Raw genomic sequence first — 15,083 nt, 5'->3', positions numbered from 1 at the left:
TACCTCCCACTCAGCTCCATGGCCACCCCCTCTGGGAGCCCATTCCTATCTCCCCAGACAGAATCATGGCCCTGTTATTCTCTTTCATCATACCCTGCTCTTCTCTTTCATAGGAATTACCTCTCTGCATATTGATGTGTTTGTATATTTTTTACTTAATGCCCTTCTTTCCCTCTAGATCGTAAATTCCATGAGGACAGGGCCTTAGCCCCATGCAGGAGGCTCAGAACCCCACAATTATACCTAGCAGGAAGATTAACTCATAAAGGTACAGTGCTCCTGCACCTGTAGACAAAAAGAGAAAAGGCTTGCCTTCAGATAACATTATGATCAAATGAAAAAAAAAAATTAATTTCCAGGACTATACTGAAAATGTCTGCAATCGTAAAGTGGTCAGAGTATTTATGTAAAGTAATATTGGTACTAAATAGCCACGTCTCACCTTACTTTTGAGAGAGCTTGGCCAGGGTTTCTATTCATACTGAGGCCTCTGATACCCTGAAGAATAGAAGGAAGACCTTTCTGGAGACTTAGAAGAAGAGAAGAACAAAATGTTAGGAGAAGGGCAGGGAAAGGCAAGTTGAAAGGACAAGAAGAGGCCAAACAGTGGTGTGTAAAGAGCCTGAGTTCTGAACTCAGGGTCGATTCACACCCACCGGGCACTCCCCCTCCTCAACCGTGGCTTTGGGCAGGTCCCCCATCCTCTTTAGACGTTCATTTCCTTGGGTGAAAAATGAACACAGAGTTGCCTTGGTTGTCATAAGAATCAGATTAGGTAAAACAGGTCTGGCATAAATGCAAAAGCACCTAGCAGACATCGCTCACAGCCTCCATTCATCTGCATTTTCCCATCCAAGTATTTATCAAACTCCCACGGTGCATCCCAAAAACTCTATTAAGCTGCTGAGGTTACAAGTGAGAGCAAAACACCACGATTTCAAGCTCGCAGAGCTTGCAGCCTCTTCAGGGATATGGACATTCAAACCTATAGTTGGTGAGACGGAGTGGATTCTACTGTGAACACAGATAACCGTGGGGGAAGGCAGTGACCCAGGGCAGACTCTGCAGTCACCTGGCCTAGGTCTGAAGTCTCATACTCCCACCTACCAGGCAGGACCTTGGGTAACTCAAAGTGCTTCCCTTCTGACTTCCTTCCATTTGCTGACCTGTAAGAGAGGGGTAAATAGTAGTGTCTACCACACAGGCTCACTGTGAGGGTTAAATGAGTTAGTATAGAGGGCTGGTACTTGTAACTACTATATAAGGATTTGCTGTTTCATTATTACTATTTTGTTTACCTGGGACAGTTAAAGAAGGAGTCATAGCAAGAAACACTTGAGCTGAGATAGTCACAGATTATTAGTGCTATCTAGATGAAAAGAAAGAGGAAAGAGCAGGTGAGAAGAGAGTAGCAAATCGAAGGAATGAAAAGCAAGCCAGTAAGGTTGCAGCTGAGAAATGAAGTCAGACCAGGCAGGACTTTGTGAGTCAAGTCAGGAGGGTTATCTTCAACCTACAGGCAATCTGAGCCTATAGGGAGGGCACCTCTCTACCTTCAGAGTACAGGAGAGACCTGTGAGGGGACTGAGTGAATGCCAGCTGGAGGTTTACTGTAGAAATCTAGAAGACATTAGGATAAATGGACAAGAGGGGTGGTAGGTAATACACATGATGAGAGCACAGATTTGAGAAGGGTTTTAAAGATAAAAGTGAAAAGACTTGGTGATGGGGCAAGAGGCAGAGGGAAAAGGAGCAGAGAGAGACGACAAGTACAGCTCATGGATACCCAGTGACAAAACCGGATGGGCAGGGATGGAGATGGAGAAGCATGATGTAGGTCCTTGTAGGGGCAGCATGGAAGGCAACAGAAGGTAGAACGCCACCTATGAAACACTGTACGTGAGTAATCAGAGGGCAAGGAATCTGGGGACTCTTCCCTTGCAGAAGTCACGTGACCTGCATAGCTCATCTTCTCTTAATAGCTCTACCAACCGGGGAGACAACTGATCATCCAAAGGTCATTCGCATTTGGCTGTGGGATGCAGTGACGTGAGAACAATGTATACTTAACCTGTCCTTTCTAGCCCAGACAGTCCTCCACGTCAGGATCCTCCCAGAAGCCTGAGACCAGGAAGGGCAGAAAGATAAAGTTCTTACTAGATGTCCCACTGAAGCAGGGAGTTAACTAAGCAAAGGGCATTAGAACAAAACCATGTTCTCCTGGGTGTACAAAGAATCCAGGTAAATTGTCACAGAAACAGTCCATGGATTTTTAGCTCATTCTTATTTCTAGCTGTCCTTGACAGAGCTCTTACAATGTGCCACACATTTCATCTACCTTGTCTAACATCTTCCCAGGGCACCTACAGAGACGGGAAGAAAAATTCAGTTAACTTACCTGAGTCACACAAAAACTGAGTGAAAGAACAATGGATATGGACCCAAGTTTGCATAACTGAGACCAATCTTTTGTAACCCAATCTTTTGTAACCCAAGCAGAATTTCCATGACTGAGCAAACATATCAGCATCGACTGCCCCACCCCCACCCCCAATATGAACAACAGGCGTTTCCAGGTGGTTAAACACAATTAAGGTGAAATCCTTGGCCACACAACAGAACAAAGCTAACCTGCAGAGATCAAACCACGACCTTGTCCTTATTTGGTCATTATGCCAGTGGGGTGTTTAAGGCAGACAAACACTTGCCATTAAATGGCTTTCAAGCATTCATTTCCCTTCATTTTGTATTGGTTGCTCATTTATTACAAGAATGCAGCCTTTCAAAATAAGCCAATGGATAGAAGAGAGACAAGAGATGCTTCTATAAATTATTAAATGGAAAGGCTTTTACAGAATTTGCCAATGACTTATAAGGTAGGAATAGGGGAACTGGAACGGTACCTTCAGAGATCAACAGAACCAGCGCCCACCATTGCCTTGCCACATGCTCATACTGCCACCTGCTGGACATCCCACGCATCTCCCCTTTCCCTAATGGTCCTCCTGAAGACCTGCACTGCCCATCAGGCAAATCACTCACAATTTTATCACGTCCTTTTCGCATTTTAAGGCGTCATCCTCAAGAGGAATTTTTCTTTTCAGACAAAAAAAACTACTTTCAGACTGATAGCCAAGAGATACAGGTGGGAATCCATGCAATCCCAAGTATTGGTGGTGGAGAAGAGCCAAGGACACAAGGGAACATTCCAGGGGCAGGGGAGGGCAGTGAGAGGAGGCCACGTGGGCCTGGGATGCAGCCAGGAGAGCCCACTGCACCCAAATCCAGTTGTCTCATTGTCAGAGCCCTCAAGGTTTTTTTGCTACTCTCTACTGATAAAACCTCTCCAGATCCCTTTTAAATACAATGAGATCCATGCCTCCCTGCATATTTTCTTTTCCTACAAGCACAGCTTGTCTATCTAAGGGCAGTGCGGGCTCCTGCTTCAGAACATAGCACTATTATTTTACAAGACCACAGGCAGCAGTCTTTCTTTTTAAAAGAATTTCCATCTTCCCCTTTCATTCACTCACAGTGTGAAAATAAATCACTGTGGTCAAGCATTTTAAAAAATTAAAGGCTTGGACGGTACATGTTGATCAAAGCTGATCTTCAAATACCTATTTCCATGGGCTATTAGTTTTTTAAAGTTTTCTTTCTTGTTTTTCTTTTATTTACTTCATGTGGCATTACAGAGATACAGCAGACTGAAATCGCTTTCTCTCACTGCAAACCAGACAGAACGCTAAACTCCATTTCTTCTGGACAAGTTTGGAAGAGAAAGATTGGTTGGAGAGGATTGGGGATAAAAGTCAAGGTACCTGTGTAGTGACTTTTCTCTTGAGGTTCAATTCAATAAGAAATAACTTAGAACCATGTCCTGAATTCACTTTCCAAAGGAAGATATTCAAAGAGTCTAGCTTGTCCAGATTTCCAGCACTTCTAAGTAATAGACGAGAACCTGGAATTTCTCAGCCAGTTTTCAGGTTTTCTGCACCATTCACTGAACCCCATTACTCTCTTCTGATTTCACGTGGAGAAACCATACAGGCAGTCTCACCCCGAGGGGTCTTGCATATTCCCATGGCATCAAGCACACATGATCGTCCATGACTCTGAAGTCTGTGTCTTCGGTTTCAAACACTCACCCAAGGTCTAGACTCATCTCCCTAAGTCCTCACTAAATATTTCACCTTAGATGTCCCACAATACTGTAAGCTCATTGTGTCTAACCTCAAGTCTTGATGATCAGCCTGGCCCCATGTCTCAAACCTACTTTTCCCTCATGTGATCATCCCATTTAATGGTAGAACTATCCACTCAACTATGTAAACCTCAACCCCAAATGTCCACCTGATATTCCCACCCTCTGTGTATGATTGATCACAACAAAGTCCTATTATATCAGCCACCAACAAAACTATTATTCTCTTCTCTCCAGCTATACGGATGCTGCCTTTTCCCTTGGGCTATTGAAACAGCCTTGCACCAATCTACCTTTCCCCATGCTTAATGCTCTTTCTCATCCTCCAACTGACAAATACATAACAGATCACATCCTTCACATCACAATCACAATGCATAAAATGAAAAATTGATAAATCAGGCTGCATTAAAATTAAAAACTTTTGCTCTGAAAAAGATCCGGATTAAGAGGGTAAAAATATAAACTATAGACTGGAAGAAAGTATTCACAGTCGCTTATCCAACAAAGGAATTGTCTCTAGAATATATAAAGAGCTGTCAAAACTTAACATTAGAAAAACAATCAACTCAAAAATGATCAAAAGACATGCATAGACACTGCACAAAGGAATACATACAGGTAGCAAATAAGTACATGAAAAAGTGTTCAACGTCATTAGCCATTAGAAAAATGCAAATTGGGGCACCTGGGTGGCTCAGTCATTAGGCATCTGCCTTCGGCTCAGTTCATGATCCTCAGATCCTGGGATCGAGCCCCGCATTGGGCTCCCTGCTCAGTGGGAAGCCTGCTTCTCCTTCTCCCACTCCCCTGCTTATGTTCCTTCTCTCGCTGTCTCTTTCTCTGTCAAGTAAATAAAAAAAAATTTTTTTAAAGAGAAATGCACATTAAGCCTACAATAAGATATGACTACAGCTATCAGAATGGCTAAAGTAAAAAAGTGATGACTCCAAATTCAGGGGTGGACGCAGAGAATGTGAATCTCTGCTGAGAACATAAAATGGTAGAGTCACTCTGGAACATCATTCACTATTTTCTTTTAAAACTAAAAATGGACTTACACCATATAATCCAGCAATTGCCCTCGGGTATATATCCTGGAGAAATAAATGAAAACTTATTTTCACACAGAAATTCATATGCAAATGTCATAGCAGCTTCACTCTTAAGAGCCAAGAACTACCCAAATGCTCTTTAATGGGTGAATGGTTGAACAAACTATAGTACAGATATCCCATGGAATATTACTCAGCAATAAAAAGGAATAAACTATTGATACAAACAACATCGTGGATGAACCTCAAGGAAATTATGTTGATTGAAAAAAGCCAATGTCAAAAGGATGTTATTTTAAACTGCTAGAACTTGTACAGGAATTCAGTAAAGTGTCAGGATATAAGATCAATGCACAGAAATCAGTTGCATTTCTCTACACCAACAACAACACAGAAGAAAGAGAAATTAAGGAGTCAATCCCATTTACAATTGCACCCCAAACCATAAGATACCTAGGAATAAACCTAACCAAAGAGGCACAGAATCTATACTCAGAAAACTATAAAGTACTCATGAAAGAAATTGAGGAAGACACAAAGAAATGGAAAAATGTTCCATGCTCCTGGATTGGAAGAATAAATATTGTGAAAATGTCTATGCTACCTAAAGCAATCTACACATTTAATGCAATTCCTATCAAAGTACCATCCATCTTTTTCAAAGAAATGGAACAAATAATCCTAAAATTTATATGGAACCAGAAAAGACCTCGAATAGCCAAAGGAATATTGAAAAAGAAAGCCAAAGTTGGTGGCATCACAATTCCGGACTTCAGGCTCTATTACAAAGCTGTCATCATCAAGACAGCATGGTATTGACACAAAAACAGACACATAGATCAATGGAACAGAATAGAGAGCCCAGAAATAGACCCTCAACTCTATGGTCAACTAATCTTGGACAAAGCAGGAAAGAATGTCCAATGGAAAAAAGACACCTCTTCAATAAATGGTGTTGGGAAAATTGGACAGCCACATGCAGATAAATGAAATTGGACCATTTCCTTACACCACACACAAAAATAGATTCAAAATGGATGAAGGACCTCAATGTGAGAAAGGAATCCATCAAAATCCTTGAGGAGAACACAGGCAGCAACCTCTTCGACCTCAGCCGCAGCAACGTCTTCCTAGGAACATCGCCAAAGGCAAGGGAAGCAAGGGCAAAAATGAACTATTGGGATTTCATCAAGATCAAAAGCTTTTCCACAGCAAAGGAAACAGTTAACAAAATCAAAAGACAACTGACAGAATGGGAGAAGATATTTGCAAACGACATATCAGATAAAGGACTAGTGTCCAAAATCTATAAAGAACTTAGCAAACTCAACACCCAAAGAACAAATAATCCAATCAAGAAATGGGCAGAGGACATGAACAGACATTTCTGCAAAGAAGACATCCAGATGGCCAACAGACACATAAAAAAGTGCTCCATATCACTCGGCATCAGAGAAATACAAATCAAAACCACAATGAGATATCACCTCACACCAGTCAGAATGTCTAAAATCAACAAGTCAGGAAATGACAGATGCTGGCGAGGATGCAGAGAAAGGGGAACCCTCCTACACTGTTGGTGGGAATGAAAACTGGTGCAACCACTCTGGAAAACAGCATGGAGGTTCCTCAAAATGTTGAAAATAGAACTGCCCTATGACCCAGGAATTGCACTACTGGGTATTTACCCTAAAGATACAAACATAGTGATCCAAAGGGGCACGTGCACCCGAATGTTTATAGCAGCAATGTCCACAATAGCCAAACTATGGAAAGAACCTAGATGTCCATTAACAGATAAATGGATCAAGAAGATGTGATATATATACACAATGGAATACTATGCAGCCATCAAAAGAAATGAAATCTTGCCATTTGCGACAATGTGGATGGAACTAGAGTGTATCATGCTTAGCGAAATAAGTCAAGCGGAGAAAGACAACTATCATATGATCTCCCTAATATGAGGGAGTGGTGATGCAACATGGGGGCTTAAGTGGGTAGGAGAAGAATCCATGAAACAAGATGGGATAGGGAGGGAGACAAACCCTAAGTGACAGATTGCTGCTATAAAAATAGCAATAGACTCTTAATCTCACGAAACCAACTGAGGGTTGCTGGGGGGAGGGGGGTTGGGAGAAGGGGGGTAGGGTTATGGACATTGGGGAGGGTATGTGCTTTGTTGAATGCTGTGAAGTGTGTAAACCTGGCGATTCACAGACCTGTACCCCTGGGGATAAAAATATATGTTTATAAACAATAAAAAATTTTTAAAAAAAGGATGTTATTTTGCATGATTCCATTTATGTCAAATTTATGAAATGACATAATTATGGAAATGAACAAATTAGTGGTTGCCAGAGGTTAGGAAGGTATGTTGGGCGGGGAGATAAAGGAGCTATAAAAGGCTAGCAGGAGAGAGTCTTGCAGTAAGGGTAGTTAAGAATCTTGATTATAATAATGGATATATTTAATATACGTGTAATAAAACGGCATAGCCCTACACACATGTGTACAAACAAGTGAGATTAATGAGTGCTTATATTAACTGGTAAAATCTGAATAAGCACATTATACCAATATTATACTCTAGTTATACCAGATGTCCACATTAAGGGGCTGGTGAAAGGGTGCATGGGGTCTATGTACAGATTTCCTTGCATCTTCTTGTGAATCTATAATTATTTCAAAATAAAGGTTTAAATAACCGATTATGTTACTCCCTTCGGAAGTTATTTGTAGCTCCCAGTATTCATAGAAAAAAAAAAACTACATTAATCTCTGCTTAACATATAAAATCCTCCATTCCAGCTTCATTACCTACTAAGTGTTATGGTTAATTACAGCTCTACTGTCTTTTATCTCCTTATTAGGTGTGCTAACTGTCTACCACTTTTTAGAATTGCCTTTACTTCTAAGATTATAGGAAGTGTACGCATGAAAACTGAAAATTCTCAAATTTGCTACAGTTGGACATTCTAAACACGTTCCATGGCCATTTAGTAAATCTTTGCATGCCTAAGCCAATAATCTATCAAATAACCATCCACTCTGGATACTATAGGCTTTATGCAGTTTCTCTAAAGAGAAAGAAAAGATGAGATACGGTGGTGAGAGCAATAGATGAGTGAGAATTATTATAGCACAAAAAGCATGGGAAAGGTGAAAGGGGTCCACAAACCTAGAAAATACCCCTTCATTTGGTGATTTTGCTCATTTCACAAAGACAGTGTACTCCTTTCCTAGGGCTAGAGTAACAAAGTACCACAAACTGGGAGGGCTTAAACAACAGAAATACATCGTCTCGCAGTTCTGGTGGCTAAAAGTCTGGAATCGAGGTGTTGTCAGGGCCAACAAGGTCACATTCTGAAGTATTAGGGGTTAGGATGTCAATATGTAAATCTGGGGGAAAACAACCCCTCCCAGGTAGGATTAGCAACCAAAAAAACTGTGTTCCTACTTCTGTTTAAATGAACAGAGAGTCTACATGTCAATAATGAGCCTGGTACCAGAGGGCACACAGAATTTGGTGTGGACACTCACTGGGGCTTACTGGGAAGATGCTTATGCCCACCACATAAGAAGACATTTAGTAACCACATGAGAGTGTTTGGCACTCCGTTAGCAGATATTCGACAGCTTGCCAAGTATGCAGGTTGAATCATTCTACAATCAAGCTGCTGATCACATGACCATCATATTCCAAGGAAGGGGCGCCAGGATGGCTCAGTCAGTTAAGCATCTGACACTTGATTTCAGCTCAGGTCATGATCTTAGGGTTGTGAGATCAAGTCCCACGTCAGGCTCTGTGCTCATCACAGAGTCTGCTTATCTCTCTCCCTGCCCCTCTACTTTTCTACCCACTTCTCAAATAAATAAAAACATAAAATATTTTTTAAAAAACATATTCCAGTGTATATACTTGACTCTCTTTGTGAGTCAGTCTAGAGTCATCAATTATCTATAAAATTCTATGGAAAAAAAAATTTCCTTATTGGAAACAAACCATAGTTGGTGAATAATTCATTTAATTTTTATAAGAATCAAACTGCTTAATCAAGGTATTATAACTAGCTCTGACAAGGCACTGTGAGAAGAAACTGGATGTGGCCATTCTAAACACTGCCTGGGAACTGCTTTGTGGCTTCTGTGGGATGAAACAGACTGCCCAAGGAAATTCTCTGCACAATCCTCCTTCATCTCCAACAACCGAGACCATTCATATATATGTTCAGTGCAGTTAGGTCAATCTAACCAGTTCCTGTTACCAAATTGGAAGCTATTGTCTGATAACTTCTGGTATCTCCTATCTTTTGGATCTTAGCACCTTAATCGAAATTTCTAATATAACATCCTGTATGTATGTCTAGTTTCTGCTGCATGTAATACAGAATTATCTGTGCTTTCTAGAAACATCCATCACCTACTCAGGAGTTTAAATTCATATCAAGATGTTACACAAGACATCCATTCAGGGAAAATTAGAATATAGTGAGGTTCTGTGGGAATGTATCCTGTGAGATAGAACGCAGCTGATATACAGGAAATAGTCTTGCAGAGACGATAGGAAATGACAGGCCAAAGAAAGCAAAGAGAATCATGCAAGTAATTGTTTCATAAATGATATAGCTCAGGCATGGAGCCCATAGCCTACGGACAGCACCCTGAACAAAGAAGAAAACAAGGGGTCCTATGTGGGACAGAGAGTGAAAAACCAATCAGGAAAGAAGGGGCTGGAGCCCAAATCCTAAATCTGCCAGGCAACAGAAATCTAGGACAACACCAATACCCAAGAGATCCAGTCTGAGGGAAGCAACTTAGATTCTTGGCACAAGGTGGATATCCACAGGCAAGGAGGCCCTAAGTCTGAGAAAAAGATGCTAAGTGGGAACAGTTTGTGTCACTGCTGGAGACTCTACACATTCCAAATTACCAGAGACTGGAAGTCTCCCTTCTCTGAGGTGGAGTAGGATGGGGGGACCCACGCTGCTCAAGGTGCCCAAGAGGAAAAGATTCCCCTTTTTCAAGGGGAACCTTGGGAAAGAGGCATAACAACATGGGTATGTCCAAGAATTCATCCAAGTACATGCAAAAAGCCAACAGCTATCATCATTGTCACTATCACCATCATCATCATGGTCACTAATGCTTATAGAGCATTTACCATTTGTCTGACACAGTTTTAAGTCCTTTATATAATTCATTTAAACCTCAAAATAACTCCATTAGTTTTTTGTTTTTTTTTTTTTTTACAAATGAGGAAACGGAAACAAAGAGAGCTTAAGTAACTTGTCCACATCGTCACCTGAAAAGTAGCAGAGACAGGATCGAAACCTGGGCAGTATTGTTCCAGAGTCTACAAGAAACCACCACAGTCTGCCCTGCTTCCCTCCCGGGTCATCTGCCTTGACTTCAGTGTGACATCCTCCCTCTCATCCTGCCTCCATCCCCTGAATTCCTGCCTCCTCCTGCTACTACCTATGCCAACCAACAATACCCTGCACTTAATAACAAAGCTAGACAACTTGTGCTCTACAGCCAAAAGGATAAGAAGAGGACTTATCCTCTTCTTATAGGATAAGGGCTGGGCTCTGAATGAGACTGTGGGCTAGAATGAAAGCCCAACTGGATGACTAGCACAGGTGCATTCCCCCTTCTGCTTTGCTATAAAAGCAATAAAATTATAATGATGAAGGCAAAATGGTCTGCAAGCAAATGAATTAATGCTTCATCCCTATATAGAACACAGCACAGTATATTCTCTCCAAGACTGTCAAACAACTATTCTCCTTGCTGGATGCATTAGTCTGCTTGGGCTGCCATAAGAGATTATCACAGATTGGGTGCCTTAAACGACAGAAATTATTTCTCGCAGTTCTGGAGGCTAGAAATCCAAGATCAAGATGTCAGCAGATTTGGGTTTCTCTGTGAGCACATATCCCTGTTAGGTCTTCCTCTTCTTATAAGGTCACCAGTCCTATCAGGGTCCCACCCTTATGACCTCATTAAATCTTAATTACCTTTTAAAGACCCTATTTCCAAATATAGACTCGTTAGAAATTAGGGCTTCAACATATGAATTTGGGCAGGTGGAGGGCACAATTCAGGCCACACCACTGGAAAATTAAACCACTTGACTACAGAGCTTATAAACCCCAGGGCTTTGGGCATGGTTGAAGGCTCCTCTAGAGGGAGAGCCAATGAACTACCATAAATTTTATGAAGGTAGGAACCAGAAATTTTTATTATATCTTTTTCTTCCACAGTCATGTACCAGGTGATGAAATATATCAATCAGTATGTATTAATTAAAAGAATTAAGAGTCCTGTAGAATTGAAAGTCCTTTCTCTACGTGAGTGTAGTTCATTGGGAACATCGTCATGGCCCCTGCTCTAGCACATCTCCTTTGCAACCAGCAGCAAAAAAAAAAAAAAAAAAAGTATACAACATCTGATCCTCAATATTAAACAATGCAAGAAATTCTATTGTTTGCAAAAACAAAGCACATTTTTTATTTCACAGAATAAAAGTGAACTTTTCTCCTTAATAATCTTCCATTTTCACAAGCCTAGAGAGAGAGCAGCAATTTTTAAATACCACTTCATTGATTTAAATGTCGTGCTGCCCGTGTTGCACAGCCTTCCTATTTTGGCTTGTTCCCACAGGGTGCCCGCCTTAAGACCTTCATTGCCTGCACACATGAAGGAGAACAGAGAGCGCACGTGAGGTATATTACAAAGTCAAGCTTGCAATGCAAACAAGCCTCTTATCTGGAGGACTATGGAGCTCGCTCTCAATTCTCATTCATCCTCAGATCAATCACAGAGCCCACGAAGGGCGCTGAAGGGAAGTGGTACCACCGCGACGGCCACGTTTCCCTTTGAGTAGGAAATTGAAACAAGCAAAATGTCTTTAAGATTCAAGAGGAGATCTAAAGCACAAAAAGTCCCTTAGGGCTAACAGCAAATAGGTTAACCATGGGGAAAAAACTGGGAATAAATTAAACATGCAGTCAAATGGGAAAATTAAAGGGTAATGTAAATAGAAGGTTGAAAAGTAAACTCAGGGATTGTCAGGGAATTCCCAACTTTATGTTCCATATTAGTTTAGTAACGTGATGCCCCTGCAGAAACTGTTTAGCAATATAGCTCACTTCATAAATGTAAATAATCCTAATTAATTTAATTTTCCTGAGATGGAGTCCTGCCCAGGGCTTGCCTTTCCCCACTTTAAACCATTTGACACATGCTGATGCCAGAGTGATTTTCCAAAAGAGCATGTCCAATCCCATTACTTCAGAGCTACCTCTAATACACAGAGCATCTTTGGGCAAATTAGAAATACAGCACCCCCTTAAGTTAAAAGGAAAAAAATCTGTGTGGATTTGTGTGTGTAAATTAGTGTGTGAATGCACAATCTGAACAACCTGCTCTGGCCAGAGTCACCTGCTCACATGTCCCCAGAATGCCAAGAAGTAAATGCCATTGACAGTAGATACCCATGTGCATGTCCACACATACAAACATACACATTTCAACCCCAAGGTGAAATGCTGTGGTAGGTCTGGAGTTGACTGGAGTCAAAATCCAGCCACCAAGATCAGCAGTTGAAAGGAACACCGTGGGCTCTCAGGCTGGATATAGAGCATGCCAGTGGGTGTGTGATGGCTTCTGCTGGAAGTCTTCCTGCAGCCTCTAGCACTCAAGCTGAGATTAAATCTCCACCCTTGCCCACCTGCTCTCAAATCAGTTACCACAGGGTTTCTCAAAGTGTGGTCAGGGGGCCTTGGAGAGCCTCTGGGTGCTTTCAAAGAATGAGGACGTCAAAAGTACTTTCATAATAATATTAAGACAAGTTTTTCACTCTCAGTGTTTCATGAGTGTTCACAGCAAATTTCAGGGGGCTACACTACCTGTGATGACCTCATCCTTCTAAGGGCTAATGGAACTGGTGCTCCTGTATTAAAAAATTTCCCATTAATTTCTAATACAGTAAATACGAAAAGATATCACCTACATAAACAAAAGCTCTTTGGAATCCTCAGTCATTTTAAGAGTATTGGGGGCCCTTGAGACCAAAACTGTTGTGAACCACTGAATTACATGTCTACAGTGTGACCGGTACTCCCTAAAGTGTAGCAGCCGCATATGGTGGTCGTAATCACTCCCCTGCTCAAAGCCCACAGTGTAGGAGCAGTGAGGCAGCATGGAATGCATCCCAGTTTTGGAGACAGATCTATATTCAAATCCTAGTTCGACCACTTATTAGATTATGTGACCTAGGCAAGTTACTTAATCTTTTTTAATATGAGGACCTATGGGGCCTTACAGTAGCATCTTTAAATCTTCCCCATTCTCCATCTATCATTCTGGGATTCTCAAACAAAAGAAACACACCCACAAGAACCAATAGCTAAATGAGAAACAAAACCAATTTTATCAATAGTTGGGCAAGTGCCCCAAACCCCAGCTCCACGAACAGGTAGATGAAGAACACGATAAGGAGTTCAAGCAAGGCTTCCTCCTCCCTGTTCTCCAAATTCTAAAATGATGGCCTATCTGAGCAGACTCCTTAGTCTATTTACCAAGCTGTCTGGACAGCACACCTGGCCCACGTTACCCTCAGAGGCACAGGGGAGGAGCCCATGGACTCAAGAAAAGGTGCAGATGAGAGCAGAAAGTATCTCAGAGTCCTGTAATTCAGGTCCCCGGGGAGGTGTGACCCAAGAAATATTTCAGACACTGATGAGCAAAATTAGCTATTTTCCCTTCCATGAGAGATCAGAGGTAAAAATGTTAAGATAGCAATGGAAGGATCTCCTACTTTCATTGGAGATTATTATAATACCTCACAACCTGGCATATATCAATCACTCAAGAAGGGGCACTTGGATGGCCCAGTCGGTTAAGCATCTGACTCTTGGTTTCAGTCCAGGTCATGATATCAGGGTCCTGGCATCGAGTCCCACATCAGGCCCTGCGCTTAGTGGAGAGTCTCCTTGAGATTCACTCTCCCTCTCCCTCTTCCCCTCCTGCTCATGCTCTTGTTCTCTCTCTCAAATAAATCTTTTTTAAAAAGTTAAAAGAAGGGGTGTCAGGGTGGCTCAGTGGGTTAAAGCTTCTGCCTTTGGCTCAGGTCATGATCCCAGGGCCCTGGGATCGAGCCCCACATTGGACTCTCTGCTCAGCAGGGAGTCTGCTTCCTCCTCTCTCTCTGCCTGTCTCTCTGCCTGCTTGTGATCTCTGTCTGTCAAATAAATAAAATCTTAAAAAGAAAAGTTAAAAGAAGTGATAACAGTAGTATAAACTGGAGTTAATAGGAAGAGAATCTGAAAAATGAGAGCCCTCAAACTTTTATAGCCTCTGTTTTCCACCCTTATAAATGGGAGCTTAAGGGACCCTATGAAGCTCCATCTCCCTGCACAGGGGTTGTCCCTTCCCAGATTCTCCAACCTCTGATGGTGTGTTTGAAGTCTTAGGTGCTCAACATTCTTTGAGGCTTTTAACTCAATGGAATGACAGCTTTTTTTAAAGTTCAATGGAATGACAGCTTTTTTTAAAGTTCTACTGCAAGGTTCTACACACGGTATACCATGTTCATGATATAGAAAGAAAATCATGACTTCCCAATTACCTGCCAAAAAACAAAACAAAATAAACACAATGACTGCTATCTCCTCTTAAAAGCATGGCCTTAGTGAGGTAACTGAAATTCAGCCAGGAAAAGATGTGAGACATGTAGAATCCACTCAAATACTTTTGAGACCTGGCCCTGCAGTTATGGAAGGTGAAGAAAGAAAGTAAAGTTAAGTTCAAACTTTGAA

The sequence above is a fragment of the Neovison vison genome, chromosome 8, assembly GCF_020171115.1.
Source record: "Neovison vison isolate M4711 chromosome 8, ASM_NN_V1, whole genome shotgun sequence".
Taxonomy (NCBI): domain Eukaryota; kingdom Metazoa; phylum Chordata; class Mammalia; order Carnivora; family Mustelidae; genus Neogale; species Neogale vison.
The sequence above is the reverse complement of the archived record's forward strand: the minus strand, read 5'-3'. Positions refer to the sequence as shown.